This window comes from Neovison vison, unplaced genomic scaffold (genome assembly GCF_020171115.1).
Source record: "Neovison vison isolate M4711 unplaced genomic scaffold, ASM_NN_V1 Scaffold_093, whole genome shotgun sequence".
Classification (NCBI taxonomy): Eukaryota; Metazoa; Chordata; class Mammalia; order Carnivora; family Mustelidae; genus Neogale; species Neogale vison.
This window is the reverse complement of record NW_025334897.1, coordinates 127,633-146,052: the sequence shown is the minus strand read 5'-3', so window position 1 is coordinate 146,052 and position 18,420 is coordinate 127,633. Positions and strand designations below refer to the sequence as shown.

At 43.0% G+C, this 18,420-nt stretch overlaps 1 protein-coding gene across 1 annotated transcript in view; it reads left to right on the top strand.

The window, feature by feature from the left end:
- Nucleotides 1-181: 181 nt before the first annotated feature.
- Nucleotides 182-18,420, top strand: part of SIN3A (SIN3 transcription regulator family member A) — a 69,674-nt gene continuing 51,435 nt past the window's right edge. Inside the window, exon 1 of the mRNA XM_044236215.1 lies at nucleotides 182-389. The gene's annotated coding sequence lies outside the window, so the exon portion shown is untranslated. The remainder of the gene's footprint in view (nucleotides 390-18,420) is intronic.

The window sequence follows — 18,420 nt, the reverse complement described above, 5'->3', positions numbered from 1 at the left end:
CAGGCAGGGCACAGCGATTGGTTAAACCTTTGACGGGCGGATAATGCGGCCTGTGGTGGAGCGAAGTTGAGTCTTCCCTCTGCGGGGCGGGCCGGGGGAGTGGGCGGGATTTCCCGGGTAACAGAGAAGCGGCCGCGGCGGTAGAGGCGGCGGAGACGGTTTCTCCATCTTTCCCCCCCCTCCCCTTCCCCCCTCGGAGTTTCCCTCCCTCCCTCCCTCCCTCCTTCCCAGTCTGGGCACCGGGGCCTGTGACCGTTTCGTTAGCGGAGAGGAGGCTGCCAGTCCGCTTCGGCGGGCCTGTGTCTGCGCCGTTCTCGGGGCCTCCCTGCTGAGCCCAAGGCTCACGCCGAGAGGGACACGCAGAGAGGAGCGGCCAGAGCAGCTTTGCGGTGAGAGCACGCCGGGCCAGGGTCGGGGCGGGGAGCCTGGTGGCGGGTACGCTGGACTCTAGGGTGTGTATTTTTTGGGGGGGGCTGACCTCCTCGGCTTCCCGTAGAGCAGGCGGGCGGGAGGTGTGTGGATGTGTGAGGGGGGTGGGGGGGCGGAGCGGGGTAGCTCTTCGTGCGGGAGGGGGAGGAGAGCGTAGTCCCGGTGCGCGCGGAGGGGGCGGGCTCTCGCGCCGCCGTTCAGGGGCGGGGCCGGCGCGCGCGTGCGATTGTGGAGAAAGGGGCGGGGCGGCCCTGGCTAAGTGCTGTTTGCGGTCGACCACCCCTCCTGTCTTCCCGAGGTGGGCGGGGCCTCGGCTGGGCAGCCGCGCACTGGCATGCTGGGGTTGGGGGACGATCAAGGGGTCTCCCGCGTGTGGGTTCGGGGCGCGGCTGGGAGGGGGCGTGAAGTCGGCTTTCCTCCGCCTTCTCGGGATCCGGTTGGCCGGAGGGGCCGTACGGAGCGGCGATGCCACTCCCCCAGGCAGTCCTCCCCTTCCCCCCGGTTTCCGCCTCCTTGGCAAGTGAGGCGGGGTTCGGGAAAGCCCGCTGTCCGGTCTGGCTTGGAGTCGCGGCGCCCAGATCTGCCCCGCCCTACGTCTCCGTGGGATGGGAGGGGCTCCCGCCGACTCTGAGCTGCGGAGGTGTCAGTACTTACTCCTGTGGCTCGGCCATGCCTTTTGCCTGGGGCAGGAGAACTGGGTGCCAGAGCTGTTGTCTCTGCTTAGCTCCACGCAGCGTCGATGGCACCGCTCAGCCTTGGAGATTGGGAGCATGATCACTGCCACTCCCCCTTCCCCGAATTGTAATTATTGGGGCGAGGTGCTCAAGGTCCTTTCGTTGGAGTCTTGCGGTGGAGTGGCTGCTCGTGCTGTGACCATGCTTCCGCAGCGGTGATGGGGGGGAGGGGCGGAGAGTCATCAGACACTGGAAATGTAGCTGGGGACAACCTTTCTTGGAGTTCCCTTGATGTTCAGTTACTGTGGCTGTTCGGGGCGGGGTTTCCTTTGAGCCAATAGGGTAGTGGGTAGTTGGACTTGGCCACTGTTAGGTGCCTTAGGACTTCAAATCCAGTTAGCCAGAAAAAGTCTTTAACTAGGCGGAGATATAGGAAAGGAAGGGTTGGATTTACATTTTACTATTTAAAACGATGTGTTCATAAAAGATGGTGATTTTAAAAAATTCTGAATAAAATACTCTGATTTCTTCGGCTGTTACATTTTTAAATGCTTTCATTGTATATACAGGTGGTTCTGCTATGTGAGCTTAATTTCACAAAGAAATAAGTTGCAATTTAGGTAACTATAGGTATTCTTGAAAAGTCTCCTCTTATGGTTTTGTATAATTCTGTTAATATTCTGTAAAACAGCATTCTTGCCGTTTTGTTAACAGAGGGTGAAGCCGAGGGCTTGTATGTGACTTTTGTAGCATTGCCCTCTGACCTGTTTTGGGGAGTTGCCTTACGACGTTTCATGTTTAATGAACTGTTTAATTTTTTTTTTTTTTTTTTTTTTTTAAGTAAGCTCTACACCCAACATGGGGATCGAGCTCAGGAGATAAGAGTCGCATGGTCTTCTGGCTGAGCCAGCAAGGTGCCCCATAATGAATGATTTTAAATGAGTTTTTTGCTTTGAATTGATACATTCTTTTTTCTTAAGAGAAATTATGTGTTTTTTATATTTTTTCATGAGAAAATAAATGCAAAGGAATATATTTATAGACGAAAATCTGAGTAAACCCTCTGGCTGGTACCTGAACTGAAGTTAAATTCTGGATTTGTGCTTTGTTCAGTTGGGACTGAGAGCTTGATGTCCTGGCCCATATTCATGAGAAGAGAGTAAGTCCCATCTCAGTTAAGGAAGTAGCAATGGCAGAGGTAGCTTTTTCATTTGAGCAGTTGTGACGGTAGTAGAATTGGCATGGAGACAGAAAGCCTGGGTGTTTTCTCTGATGTTATAGATTGCCAAAGATAGTGATGATAGTACAGTCTACCACTGAGGAAGATTTGGTCAACACATAGTTGTTCCCACCATTTGCAGTGCTGTCTGCTGGGAAACACGGAAAACCTAAGTCATGCCCTTAATATGTTGTCTCTTGGGGCACCATGATCAGAAGTCCCAGATACGCTTTAAGGATTCAAGTAAGAACCTGGTTATACTATATTAGGAAAGTTTTTATAAATGCTTCTTAGCTCTCCAAATATCAGTATGATAGTTACTATAGTTTTGTCAGAGTTAAGACCCTAGATTAGATAGATTGGCATTTTGTAATTAAGATGGTTTTACCATGGAGTAAGATTGTTTTTCTTATTTGTTAAGCAAAGAGGTATGTAGTAATTTGATAAGATTATTGGCAAAGCTTAGTCTGTTTACATCTGAAATACAGACAAGATAACTGGAGATCTTTCCAAGGCAGATGTTAATGGCTGCGAATTTTAGTCGAATTAAAAGTATGTCCCGGGGCGCCTGGGTGGCTCAGTGGGTTAAGCCGCTGCCTTCGGCTCAGGTCAGGATCTCAGGGTCCTGGGATCGAGTCCCGCATTGGGCTCTCTGCTCAGCAGGGAGCCTGCTTCCCTCTCTCTCTCTCTGCCTGCCTCTCTGTCTACTTGTGATTTCTCTCTGTCAAATAAATAAATGAAATCTTAAAAAAAAAAAAAAGATTATGTCCCTGTCATTCAGTAATCTGGTTACGTACTTTATTTATTTATTTTTTTAAAAAAAGATTTTATTTATTTATTTATTTATTTATTTGACAGCAGGAGAGGAACACAAGCAGGGGAAGTGGGAGAGGGAGAAGCAGGTTTCTGGCAGAGCAGGGAGCCCTACTCGTGGTTCAGCCAGGACCCTGGGATCATGACCTGAGCAAAACTGAGCCACCTGGGCCCCCCTAGTGAAGGGTTTTAAAAGGCTTTCTGGGGCTGCCTGCGTAGCTCAGTTGGGGGTCTGTTTTTGGCTCAGGTCATGATCCTGGGGTCATGGGATCGAGTCTGGCACTGGGCTCCTTCCTGGGCAGGGAGCCTGCCTTTCCTTCTGCCTGCTGCTTGCCCTCTCTTGCTCTTGCTCACTCTCTGACAAATAAATAAAGTCTTTAAAAAAATTAAAAGGCTTTCTTCCTCTTCTGAGTAATACTACTAAGAGTTGTTAAGCTTTACTTTCTGTAGATTCTCCTAAAAATGATAGTTAACATGCTTTTTATTTTTTTAATTAAAAAGAAATTTTTTTAAAGATTTATTTATTTGACAGAGATCACAAGTAGTCAGAGAGGCAGGCAGGAAGGAGGGGAAGCAGGCTCCCTGCTGAGCAGAGAGCCCGATGTGGGGCTCGATCCCAGGATCCTGAGATCATGACCTGAGCCGAAGGCAGAGGCTTAACCCGCTGAGCCACCCAGGCTCCCCACTTTTTATTTTTTAAAAAAGAGATTTATTTGAGAGAATGTGCATGCGCAAGGTGGGTGGAGGAGTGCAGTGGGCGCAGGCGTAGAGGGAGAGAGAGAATCCTCAAGCAGACTCACCCCTGAGCACAGAACCTAGTGCTGGGGCTCCATCCCAGGACCCTGAGATCATAACCTGAGCTGCAGTCAAGAGCCAGCCGGTTAACCAACTGAGCCACCCAGGTGCCCTATTAACATGCTTTTTAGAACTGTACCCTCTGCTTGAAAAATGACTTTCAGGGCGCCTGGGTGGCTCAGTGGGTTAAGCCGCTGCCTTCGGCTCAGGTCATGATCTCAGGGTCCTGGGATCGAGGCCCGCATCAGGCTCTCTGCGCAGCAGGGAGCCTGCTTCCTCCTCTCTCTCTCTGCCTGCCTCTCTGCCTGCTTGTGATCTCTCTCTGTCAAATAAATAAATAAAATCTTTAAAAAAAAAAATGACTTTCATTTTTTTCCAAAGATTTACTTTTATTTTTTTTTTAAGATTTTATTTATTTATTTGACAGAGATCACAAGTAGGCAGAGAGGCAGGCAGAGAGAGGGAAGCAGGCTCCCCGCTGAGCAGAGAGCACGGTGCGGGGCTCGATCTCAAGACCCTGAGATCATGACCTCAGCTGAAGGCAGAGGCTTAACCCACTGAGCCACCCAGGTACCCCCAAAGACTTATTTTTAATTAAAAAAATAGGGACACATGGGTGGCTCAGTGGGTTGAGCCGCTGCCTTTGGCTCAGGTCATGATCCCGGCAACCTGGGATCAGTCCCACATCGGGCTCCTTGCTCGGCGGGGAGCCTGCTTCTCCCTCTGCCTCTGTCTACCACTCTGTCTGTGCTCACTCTCGCTTCTCTCTCTCTCTGACAAATAAATAAATAAAATCTTTTAAAAAATTTAAAATATAAAGATTTATTTATCCTAGAAAGAGAGAGCATGCACACACAAGCTGAGGGGGCAGAGGGGGAGGGAGAGAGAATCTCAAGCAGACTGTGCACCAGCTCAGGTTGAGATTAGGACCTGAGCTGAAACCAAGAGTGGGAGGCTTTTTTTTTTTTTTTTTTAAGATTTATTTATTTATTTGACAGAGAGAGAGAGAGAGAGAGAGAGAGAGATGGCGAGAGAGGGAACACAAGCAGGGGGAGTGGGAGAGGGAGAAGCAGGCTTCCCTCTGAGCAGGGAGCCCGATGTGGGGCTGGATCCAGGATCCTGGGATCTTGACTTGAGCCGAAGGCAGACAGTCAACGACTGAGCCACCCAGGTGCCCACCCAGGAGTGGGAGTCTTAACTGACTATGCCACCCACACACCCCAGTAAGAACTTCCATTTATTGAGCCATTATGTCCCAGGCACTGAGTTAGGCAGTACATTTATTTATTATTTTTTTTTTAAGATTTTATTTATTTTTTTGACTGAGAGAGAAAGAGACCACAAGTAGGCAGAGAGGTAAGCAGAGAGGGAGGTAGAAGCAGGCTCCCCGCTGAGCAGAGGAGAGGGCCTGATACGGGGCTCGATCCCAGGACCCTGAGACCATGACCTGAGCTGAAGGCAGAGGCTTTACCCACTGAGCCACCCAGGTGCCCCTGGCACTGTACATTTATTAATCCATTTAATCTTCATGATAACCCTGTCTAGTGGATACTGTGAAGTCCATGTTTTAAAGATGAAGAAACAATGATACAGAGAGGTTAGAACTGTGGTAAGTGGCCATGATAGGTATGAACCCTGGTGTTCTGGTTCCAGAGTCCCTGCTCTTAATTGTACACTTCATTTGTGTCTGGTCTAAGGATAGTAAACAGTGAAGGAGCAGTGTACTTTTAAAAACAGTTGAGGTAAAACATATGTAAACATGAGGTAAAACATATGTAACAAAATTTACCGTTTCAGCTATTTTTAAGTGTACAATTTAGTGGCATTAAGTACACTCACTTTGTTGTGCAACCATTACAACTATCCTTCCAGAACTTTTTCATCTTTCCAAACTGAAACTCTGTACCCAACAAACAGCAGCTCCTTTATCTGTCTATCTATCTATCTATCTTTAAGCATGTTATAATTTTAGCTGATGAGTGTGTGCATGAAGTAGGGGGGCAGAGGGAGAGGAAGGGAAAGAGAGAGGCAGATTCCCCACTGAGTGCAGAGCCCTCTGTGGGGCTCGATCTCAGGACCCTGAGATCATGACCTGAACTGAAATCAAGAGTTGGTCGCTTAATGGACTGAACCACCCAGGCACCCCAAACTCAACACCCCAACAGGCCCTTTAAATCTCTCCCCAGCCCCTAGCAACAGCCATTCTACTTTGTTTGTGTGAGTTTGACTGCTCTAGGTTCTTGATATTTAAGTGGAGTCCTACAGTAATTGTCCTTTTGTGTCTGGCTTACTTCACTTAGAATAATGTCCTCAAGAGTTTATCCATGTTGTAGCACATATCAGAATTACCTTCCTTTTTAACGGTGAATTATATTCCATTATATGTATATATCACTTTTTAGTGATTCACATATCGGTGGGCATTTGGTTTGTTTCCACCTCTTGGCTATTGTGAATAATGCAGAGAACATGGATATATAAATACTTCTTCAAGTACGTGCTTTGAATTCTTTTGGGTATATACTCAGAAGTGGAATTGCTGGATCAAATGATAATTCTGTGTTTAATTTTTTGAGGACCCAGCATTGTGCTTTTGAAAGCAGCTCTGAGGGAAAAGACTGGAACTCTGATTCTAAATGGGAACTGGGTCAACACCCATTTCTTGACCACCTTCTTAAGTAGCCCTGGTCTGACACAGGAAGAATCTTTGTCCCAGAAAAGTTTACATTCTTAGAAGGAAAGGCAGATATTTACATGATGATTTTATTACACATCAGTGGAGATTGAGTCCTGTAAGAGTCAACTATAGAGAGCTGAAAGGAATTCAGAGGAGGGAGACCCTACTTTTGGGGTGGAGGAGGAGATGACACTGAATGAGCAGCAGGAGGATGAAGCTTGAAATCATAGATCCAGTTGAAGCAGGTTGTTGAATGTATGAACTTAGACATCTCAGAGTACCCCTAGAGAGTGTTTTGGGAGAGTGTCTTTTAGAAAGAGTGGCATTATGTTGAAATTCACACATGAATTGTAGTCTCTTCTAGAGTTTGTGAATCTTGTTCTCTTTTCAGTTTATAGACCTGATTGCTTTTACTGCTTTGGAAGGTGTTTAAGAATAAGAATCATAGTGAAGAAATTATGGACTTGGCACATATGTTACTGCTACCATGTGAAACTCTAGATATGCTAATATGGCCAGCAATTGTTTCCTAATACTTCCGTTCCTTCACGTGCCTTCCTAGTTCTACTTCAGTTAAGTGAGTAGTAAAAGTAATATCTTGGGATTTTTATCTTTTTCTGGTTACAGCTCAAGTAATACTTTTGGATACTTTTTTTGTTAAGGTTAAGGTTATTCAGCAGCGTATCCAGCAGGATAGTGTATTCTGCCATTATTGCTTTATCTTATTTACAAACATTTCAAATAATTTTGGGTTTGTGCCACTTTTTTTTTTTTTTTTTTTTTAAAGGTAGGTTCCCTCTGACGTGGGTTGTGAACTCATGACCTAGAGATCAAGACCTGAGCTGTGATCAAGAGTTGAATGTTTAGGGGCGCCTGGGTGGCTCAGTGGGTTAGGCCGCTGCCTTGGGCTCGGGTCGTGATCTCAGGGTCCTGGGATCAAGTCCCGCATCGGGCTCTCTGCTCAGCAGGGAGCCTGCTTCCCTTCCTTTCTCTCTGCCTGCCTCTCTGCTTACTTGTGATCTCTCTCTGTCAAATGAAAAAATAAAATCTTTAAAAAAAAAAAGAGTTGAATGTTTAACTGACTGAGCCACCAAGGTGCCTCCTGCCACTTTTTTGTTTTAAGATTTTATTTATTTGAGAGAGAAAAAGCAGGGGTGGGCGAGGGAGAGCAGAGGGAGAGGGACAAGGAGACACTGCTCAGCACAGAGCCCAATGTGGGGCTTGATCTCATGATCCTGAGATCATGACCTGAGCCAAAATCCAGAGTCCGATGTGTAACCAAGTGAGCCACCCAGGCACCCCTAAGTGTAAATTCGAATTGTATTTAGACAGTTATCTGTCTTAATTGTCTTTTAACAACATATTAAAAATACCAGAAAACCTTGGCTTCCTTTAATTATGTAATTTTATTTTGGGGTCTCTCTTCAGAAGACATGCCTAGTGAGATTTGTTGTCAAATATAATCAAACGTATAGAGGTTTTTGCCCCTATACATTTGTGGGGCAACTGGTTTTCCTTAGCAAGAGCTGTACCACTAACTTAGCCCATCTAGGCTGGAACTTAATTTTTGTGATAGCCTCTGTGCCTAGAATAATATTGGCACATAATAGGTAATAAAAAGTACACGAACTGAACTCAAATTGCATTTTAAAGTTTGTTAACTACATCTCTTTAGTTGCAAATGACTTCAGAGTTAAGCATTTATTAGTAGCAATTTGAAGGCATACGTCTCTTTTTTTGCCCTTCCCTTATTTTGTTTTTGTACTACTCATCACCTTTCTGTCTTGTGTGTCTGCATGTTATTTGTACTTAGAGCATCATGGCTGTGGGTACTTCCTCAGTCCTGCTGATATGATACCCTTGCAGACTGGTGGGCTAATGAAAGATACATATATGTCTGTAATCCCTATCTGCAGTTCTGAAGCGTAAGAATTTTTTGTTTGTTTGGGAAGTTTGGTTCCACAACTGATTAATAGCCACCAGCCCGGTCTAGACTGTCTCACGTGGTGCAGAGATGGGAATGTGCTTAATTAAGGAGAGTTACCTTGTATATTCTCACCTTTCTAAAATCCAAACAATGCTGATAACTCCCAGCTTCCTTTAATTGCGGACCTCTCCCCTGTACTATAGATGAGCATAACCCGTGGCCCACTTCATATTTCTTCTTGGATATTTAATAGGCATTTTGACCTCTTTTTTTCTGTCTTACTTGTATTTAATCTTCAGTAAGTCCTTTTTGCTCTATATTCAAAGTACTACTCAGAATTTGATCACTAAATACCACCACCACCACCACCCTACTCCCAACTGTAGCAGTGAATGTAAGTACATCTCTAACTTGAATTGTTTCAGTTACCTTAAGTGTTCCCTCTGCTTTGTTATTCAGCTCCTCTTGGGCTGTTCTTAGCACAACAGTCCAAGTGAGTCTTTTAAAACCTTATCAGACCATGTCACTTTTCTGCTTGAAACCCACCAGTGGCTTCCCAGGTCAGTCTGGTGATTAAGCTTGAATCCTCATTACGACTTCTGAGAACAAACACAGTATGCTCCTTACCCACTGTCCCCAACTCCATTACCTCTCTGACTGCATTTTCTATCAGTCTGTTTTTTCCTTCATTCTGTTCCAGTTATACAGCCTTTTTGCTGTTCTTGGAAAATATTAAGCACATATATGCATCAGGGTCTTTGCATTTCCTTTTCCTTCTGCCTATAATTCTTCCTCACTGATTTCCACATGGTTAGCTCTCCACTTCTTTTACCCAAAAGTTACTGTATCAGTGAGGTCTTCTTTAGTCACTCTTACGTAAAATTTCAAAAACCCTTCTCTTTTTCTTCTTAGTGCTTGTCACTGTCTAGTATTCTGAACACCTTGTGTACTGTCTTTTTCTCCCTCTTCATGTAAACTTCATGAAGAAGGAGACTTTTTGGTTTACTGCTATTTCCCTAGCTCCAAGAAGAATGCCTGGGACGTACTGTGGGCTCAATAAATATTAGAGGGTGCCTGTATGAATGAGGGAGTGATTTGAATTTTGCCATAGGCAAGACTGTATGCTGTGCACAGGGGAGAATACAAAGCTTGTTAAAGGTGTCTGTGCCCAGGCCTGTGTGGGGGCAGACAGCTAATAGAGTAAATACAGGATGAGGTTAAGTGACACATCTACCTGTCCTGTTAACTGTCTCAAGTCCTATTCTTTTTCAAGAGAGATCAAGAGAGTGTAGGTGAGGAGGGGCATAGAGAGAGGGCAGGAGAGAGAATTGTAAGCAGGCTCCACACTCAGCATGGGGCCCAAGGTCGGGGCTTGATCTCATGATCCTGCGATCATGACCTGAGCCAAAATTAGGAATTGGATGCTTAACTGACTGAGCTACCCAGGCACTCCTCAGGTCATAATTACAATGCTTTCTTCATAGCTGTAGCTAGCTTATCTTCTGTTATTTATGTTCAGTCTGTTTTATACCAAAGAGAGAATTTACTTATTTTCATTTTAATGAGATAAACTCATTTTAGCTATTACCATTTATACATCTGAACTAGGTTATGGGATCTTTAAAACTTTTTACTGATTTATTTGCCAGAGAGAGCACAAGCAGGGGGAGCGGCAGAGGGAGAAGCAGGCTCCCCGCTGAGCAGGGATCCCAACATGGGACTTGATCCCAGGACCTCGGTATCACTACCCAAGCTGAAGACAGACAACTTTTTTTTTTTTTTTAAAGATTGTATTTATTTATTTATTTGACAGATAGATCACAAGTAGGCAGAGAGGCAGGCAGAGAGAGGAAGGGAAGCAGGCTCCCTGCTGAGCAGAGAGCCCGATGCGGGGCTCGATCCCAGGACCCTGGGATCATGACCTGAGCCGAAGGCAAAGGGTTCAGCCCACTGAGCCACTGAGGGGCCCCCAAAGACAGACTCTTAACTGACTAAGCCACCCAGGTGTCCCTATATTATGGGATCTTAATGATCTTAGTTTTCTATAGCTTGAAACATTTTGGTATTTCATCATCCTACGAATTATTTCATCACCGCTCATCAATTATTCCGTGTTACACTAAAAAAGAGTAAAATAATAAAAGGGAAGAATGATGGCATTGCCTAGAAGGATAATGCAGTGGTAAAATAAATCATCACTATACACTTCAGTTTTCTTACTGCTTTGTCTGAAGCATTACAGCATCTTCCAAGATGGTGTACAAAAAGTTGGGAGATACCATCTTAAACAATCTGTAAGACATTAGCAGCTTGGGAATCTGAGTGAAAGGTATATGACCATTTTTTATACTATTTTTACAACTTTTTTAAGCTTTCAGGGAACGTATTTGGTAATCTTTCATTTTTTTGCCTCCTGTAATGGCAAAGAGAAATAAAAACAGAGGAAAACCCTTCACAGGTATCAGAAGAGCTAGTAGAGAGACACAGTCCAGCAGACAGCAGAGCAGCCAGCTAGACTGGGGCGATGGTGGTGTAACTGTGTGCCTCTTCGCAGACTGTGTAGTCTTTAGGTGACAATATGATGCATTTTTTCAGAATGAAGAACGTAACATGTACACCACGTATTTTTGAGAGATGGGTAAGAAATAATGATATCATCCAGGTAGTCGTTCAGCAGGAAGGACTTCAGAATGAAGTGTTTTAACGTGAATCAAAACCATTTCAATTTGCTAAAAGGGTGTATGATTGTGTTCTTTCATCTTCTAGGATGTTTATGCACTGAAACTGACTTGTGAGTGGACATTTGCTAAAGGCAGGTGTACAGAAGTGATTGGAAGGAAACAGGATATAGAAATGAAAAAACATTAGATAGATCATTCTAATTGGCGTTTATTAACCTAAAACTGAGAATGCTTGCAGCTGTAGGGCAAAGAAGATGATTGTCCTTGCCAATAAAAGTAAGAATTAAATTTTCAAAGTATTGTGTATGGTGATACAAAAAAAGAAAAAAAAAATCCCAAAGTGGTGATAAGTTAGAACTTTAATAGAGAGATGTATCTGAAATCAGAATTTACAGAATGACTATGTTCCAACCTCATGTGTGATATTTGGTGACTTGTCAGTTGCATTTTATTTTTTTTATTTTTAAAGGTTTTATTTATTTATTTGATAGAGATCACAAGTAGGCAGAGAGGCAGGCAGAGAGAGGGGGGAAGCAGGCTCCCTGCTGAACAGAGAGCCGCATGCAATTCCAGGACCCTGGGATCATGACCTGAGCTTAACCCACTGAGTCACCCAGGTGCCCCTCAGTTGAAATTTTCTGTCCTTGTCATTTCTTCTTCTTACAGATATTTTTGCAACAGACGTAGCTTTATTCATTACAAGCTACTGGTGATTCATTTTTTTAAAAGAGCGTATTGATTTATTTGAGAAGAGAGCATGAGCAGGGAGAGGAGCAGAGGAAGAAGGAGAAGCAGACTCCCTGCTGAGCAGAGAGCCCAATGTGGGGCTTGGTCCCAGGACCCTGGGATCATGACCTGAGCCAAAGGCAGAGGCTTAACCCACTGAGCCACTCAGGCACCCCAGTCAGTTGCATTTTAAAGCATATTAACTGTTTTGGGTATTTATATATCCAAAACCAGGGAAGTAGGAAATAAAAATTAGGATTTGCTATTTAAGTTTTTTTTTTTTTTTAAAGATTTTATTTATTTAGGGGCGCCTGGGTGGCTCAGTGGGTTAAAGCCTCTGCTTTCCGCTCAGGTCATGGTCTCAGGGTCCTGGGATCGAGCCCCGCATCAGGCTCTCTGCTCAGTGGGGAGCCTGCTTCCTCCTCTCTCTCTGCCTGCCTCTCTGCCTACTTGTGATCTCTGTCTATCAAATAAATAAATAAAATCTTAAAAAAAAAAGATTTTATTTATTTATTTGACAGAGAGCACAGCAGGGGGAAAGGGAGAGGGAGAAGTAGGTTCCCTGCTAAGAAGGGAGCTCTGTGTGGGACTTGATCCCAGGACCCTGGGATTATGACCTGAGCCAAAGGCAGACACTAACCAACTGAGCCACTCAGTACCCCTATATAAATTATCTTTAAGAAAAGTTATTTATTTTTATTTTAGAGATGGGGGAGGGGTAGACGGGCAGGGGGAGAGAGAGAGAGAATCTCAAGCAGATTCCCTGCTGAGTGTGGAGGTCAACCTGGGGCTTGATCTCACAACCCTAAGATCATGGCCCCAGTTGAAATCAAGAGTCAGACGGTTAACCAACTGAACCACCCAGTCACCCCCTTTTTTTTTTTTTTTAAAGATTTATTTATTTAATTTAGAGAGAGAGTGTGTGCACAGGTGCTTGTGTGAATGCGGGGGAGGGTCAGGCAGAAGGGGCAGAGGGAGAGAGATCCAGCCTACTCCATGGAGAGTGGAGCCCAGTGCAAGACTTGATCCCACCACCACTGGGTGATCACAACCTGAGCAGAAATCAAAGTCCAGTGCCCAACCGACTAAGCCACCTGGATGCACCTAGGCGCCCATGCTATTTAAATTCTTACTAAAGTTTCTAATAAAGTTGTTTTTCACCCAAATGGTAAATAAGTTTTTCTGATACAGCAAGGGTTCAAGGTAAATCACATGTCATAAAAAAAGCAGTGATGGGGTGGCTCATTGGGTTAAGCCTCTGTCTTCCGCTCAGGTCATGATCTCAGGGTCCTGGGATTAAGCCCCGTGATCGGGCTCTCAGCTCAGCAGGAAGCCTGCATCCCCCTGTCTCTCTTCCTGCCTCTCTGCCTACTGTGATCTCTCTCTCTCTCTCTCTCTCTCTCTCTCTCTGTGTCAAATAAATATATAAAACCTGAAGGAAAAAAAGACAGTGATATATTTTGAACAACCAAGATGACTGTTCTGAGCTACTTTGGCAAAAATTGTTGTCATACCACAGTATGATATAATCCCACCAAAGCTCTCAAAAGGTTTGTACCTAATGGGGGTAGCATTATATTAGGTTTTGGCCAAATAATTCTTTGTTGTGGGAGATTATTTTGTGCATTTTAGCATGTTTGGGAATTCATGACATGTCAGTTGTACTCCTGTCCCCTAACTGTGACAACCCAAAATGGCTTCTGACATTGACAGATGTGCTGGTGGGGGTGGGGGGTGGGGGGTTCTGGCAAACTCTCCTGGTTAAGGCCCAGTTCATTAGAAGAATGTAAAACTGATGCAGGGTGCTTGGGTATTACTAGATCTTGTGTTTTAAGAAGAACGGGTTGTTTGTTTTGTGGAGCTATTATTTTGTATAAAATGGAAAATTAAGTAGATTGCATTTTTCATTTATTTTGGGACACTTTTCCTTTTCTAGCAGATTTAAATCCAGAAGTGGATTTTTTTTTTTTTTTTTAAGATTTTTATTTAAGAGGGAGAGTGTGTGAGGGCACACAGGGGCGGGGCAGAGGGAGAGGAAGAGAGGGTCTTCAGCAGACTCAGTGCTGAGTGCAGAGCCTGATGCAGGGCTTGACCTCACAACTCTGAAATCAGGACCTGAGCTGAAACCAAGAATTAAATGCTTAACTGACTGTACCACCCAGGTGCCCCTCCAAAAGTGGTTTTTTGGACAGGTTTTGAGGTTGACTGATGGGCATTTATACTGGATTAAAGTACATGATTACATTTCAGTATATGCTTTGATAAGAATTTATTTGCTTTTGAAGAGAAACTTTCCATCTTTCCACAGTATTTATTGATGTAAACTGACCATTAAAACTGACACTTTAATGTGGTTTTATGTGATGCTGACCACCAATAAGAACAATTTTGGAGGATTTTTTAAATTACATAAATAAAGGAACTTAAAAATGTGTTTAATTCAGGATAACAGTACAAAATTAAGGGGCATTATAAAGGATCAACCATAAATTAAATGCATTTCAAAAAGAAAGTTGTATTCATAAAAGCCTCCATAATAGAGCAATTTAGTTTGTTCATACACTCTTACTTCTTTAATTCTGTCATCTCTGTTTAAGCCAGTTTATGGAATTTATTTGTTATTTATTCCTTACTTTTATAAACAAATAAAGCAGGGCTTGATCTCACAACCCTGAGATCAGGACCTGAGCTGAGATCAAGTGTCGGATGCTTAACCTACTGAGCCACCCAGATGCTGCCCCTAATTTGTAAAATTTAATCTAAATGAAAAGATAAGATTCTTGAAAGTTGGATTTTCCGTTTGGATTTTAATAAGCATGGAGAACTGTCTGGATTTCTAAGAGGCCAAATTTTTACTGTAATGAAAGACATTTTAGGTGTAGAACTAGAAAATTGGTTTTTATATTTATCGTTCTGAAAGTGTTAGCTTTTACTTCTGCCCTTCTAAAATTTATCTGAAATGTGACACAGTGGCTTACTGGTTGTTCTGTCCTATTCCAGAAGACTGCCCTGCAATATCAGAATTATCCTGCTCTGCTTGCTTTATTTGGGAATTATGACTTCTTTGCATGATGAATTGGAGCTATTCCCACTTTTTATTATAACACATGGCCAGATGACTTTTTAAGTGTTCCGCTGCCATTGTTTGTTCACGTTAGTCCTTCTTCACTAATTTCTGTCCCTTAAAGTGCTTTTTTCCCTCTTGTTTCCTTGTTTTAAATTCTATCTTCATGGACTAAAATTCTGATAACAGTGTAAGCTCCAAATCTGAAACCGTTGGAGGCCATAGTGGCGGATGAAAATCTGTCAGCTGAAGCAGGGCTTGAAAGTAGCTTTGTGTCTGACTCTTGTGGCTCCATTATTTGGCATTAGAATACTGATAGTATGGAATTTCACTGACCTCTCTGCAAGCAAGGATACTATTGTCTGTCCAGTATTTCTACTCCAGATTGGTTATGCATTCCAAGGAGAAAGAGTCTAGCTCCTTGCCATGTGACCTTGAACAAATCACTTAATTTCTTTTGAGTGTCACTTTCCCTCTAAATAAAAGTTCTGGGTGTGCCCATCTGACAGGACTCTTGGGAAGAGCACATTGACTTAACAACAGTCATTTTTGGAAGACTTTGTTGTGGGGCAGGAAATCTGTCCTGTTCAGTACTGGTCCCCCGCATAAAGCACAGAGTCTGGCATGTGTAGATTCTTGGGAATTATTTGTGGAGTAAATGAATTGGCAAAGACTGTAAAAGGCTTGTTATCACCTGTACGTCTAAAGTTAATGTAATATTTTAATCTCATCCTGTGTACCCCCATGCCCTAATTCATTTCTGATTTTCAGGATATAACCAAACATTTACCTTCTCTGTAGAGTTTTTTCCAGTATACACATTTCTACTCCTTACCAAATTTATAGTACTTACTTGTACCGCTCATGACCTGATTTGTATTGTTAGCCCTTCCTCCCAACATTTTATTAAGAACAATTTCAGGGGTGCCTGGGTAGCTCAGTGGGTTAAAGCCTCTGCCTTCAGCTCGGGTCATGATCCCAGGGTCCTGGGATCGAGCCCCGTCTCGCCTGCTTCCCCCTCTCTCTCTCTGCCTGACTCTCTGCCTACTTGTGATCTCTGTGTGTCAAATAAATAAAATCTTTAAAAAAAAAAAACAAAAAACAATTTCAGATACACAGCAAAGTTGGTAGAATTTTACAGTGAATATTCCTGTGCACACTAGATTTTACATTACCATTTTATAGTACTTGCTTTGTCATATATCCGTTCTTCCATCTATTAATTCAGACTAATTTCTCAATGTATTTCAAAGTAAATTTCAAACATTAGTACACTTTCACTTAAGTAGTTGAGCATGCGTATCCTTATCCAGAGTTCAGTATTTGTTTATAGCTTTTTCCTTCTGATGATGCAAAATTTACAACGAGAAGCACAAAGTTAACGAATACATTCTGTGTGAGTGTTGAAATCACACTGTATATATTCTGTAGCTTGTTCTTTTCACTTAATCGTATGTTTTGGAGGGCTTTCTTTATAGAGGAACCCCTGTCTTTCTAATTGCTACGCTACATAGTTTACCCAATATAGATGTATTAATATTAAGTTCATTCAGTTATGGGTAGGCATTTAGATTTTTCATACTTTGTTGCAGTAAATATACTTGGCAGATGTATAGGACAGACACCTGAAAGTGGAATTGCTATGTGAAAGGGTATGACCATTTTAACTTTAAAGATTTAATGGAGGGGTGCCTGGGTGGCTCAGTGGGTTAAAGCCTCTGCCTTCAGCTCTGGTCGTGATCCCAGGGTCCTGGGATTGAGCCCTGTGTTGGGCTTTCTGCTTGGCGGGAGCTTGCTTCCCCACCCACCGCCTGCTTCTCTGACTACTTGTGATTTTGGTCTGTCAAATAAACAAATAAAATCTTTAAAAATTTAATGGATACTATAAGTTGCCAACCCATAGTCTCTGCCAGTTAAAACTTCTGCCAGTAGTATTTCCATATACCCTCACCCACACTCAGTATCATCATTCTCTTTTAATTTCTGCCTGTTGCTTTTGGGTAAGTGTCATGTTACTTTATATTTCTTTGATTACTAGTGAGGCTGTATATGGTCTTCCCAAATAGTTTTTAAGCTTTTATAGGACACCTACCTCCTTCATTTCTGCTCCCTGAATATTTGCTAATTTAAAGAGTGAACGTTGCCAAGCCTTCCTGTTTTGTTGGGTTGAGCCTGAAAGGATGAATGAGCTAAGTGTGGGAGAGATCAAAGAAAGCTGAAGTTGCTCAGTGCATGTGTGTCTTAATTAAGTAAAGGGACTCTTCTCCCTTTATTTCTTACACTGTGAGAGGTAGGTGATAACTGAGGTGATTAGGAATTCAGGCTCAAGGGGCTCCTGGGTGGCTCAGTGGGTTAAAAAGCCTCTGCCTTCCGCTCAAGTCATAATCCCAGTGCCCTGGGATCAAGCCCCGAATTGGGCTTTCTGCTTGGCGGGGAGCCTGCTTCCTCCTCTCTCTCTGCCTGCTTCTCTGCTTACTTGTGATCTCTCTTTCTGTCAAATAAATAAATAAAATCTTAAAAAAAAAAATTCAGGCTCTGGAGGTAGATTTGGTGAATTTATATTCTACCTTTACCTGTTAGCTCTGCAGCCAAAACTGGAATATCAATTCACCAGATTCACCTGTTGATCAAATAAAATTCACCTATTAGCTATGCAGCCTTGGGCAGTTTACTTCGTCATTATGTTTGTTTCCTCACTTATAAAATAGAGAATAACAGCACCTTGCTTATAGGGTTGTTGTGGGGATTATAGTAATATTTATAAATTGTGTAGAATGGTGTTTAGGATTCATTATATGCTAAATATTATTATATTAATGATTACTCTCATTCTTTTCCTTCTGCATGGTCAGTATTTGAGTGTGTGAAGTGGTAGGACTGTGGGGAATGCAAAGTTGTAGAGAACCCTACCTTGAAGAAGCTTTGGCTGTTGGAAAAGCCCCGAAAAGACCAGACTGGATTCCCTCCCAGAATATTACTAGACTTTTTGCATCTGCCTCCACAGAGGAATATTATTAAGAAGGGATTCTGGAATCTCCTTAGTGTTAAGGAATGTTAGAGTCGGAAGTAACCTAAAGATGATCTTTTCCAACCCTGTCATTTTATAGTTGGAGAAACAAACTCATGGAATGAGGAAGTTGTTGAAATGTACATAGCTCTTTAAATTGGCAAGTCTAGAACCATTGTTCTCTTACTGCTCTTTCATGATTGTATTTAATTGTTGAAACTATTGATATTTTAAAAATTAGACCACAGTTATAGTACTAGGTTTTGAGAGGAATTAGAATCACTTGAATGTTTTTGTAGCATGTGAATATGTCACTGATGTTAGGAGTGGTGGCATTTGAGGAGAAAACTAGAGAATAAAGAAAAGAAAGGTATATTTTCATGTTTTTAAATTGGAGATTATTTTTTG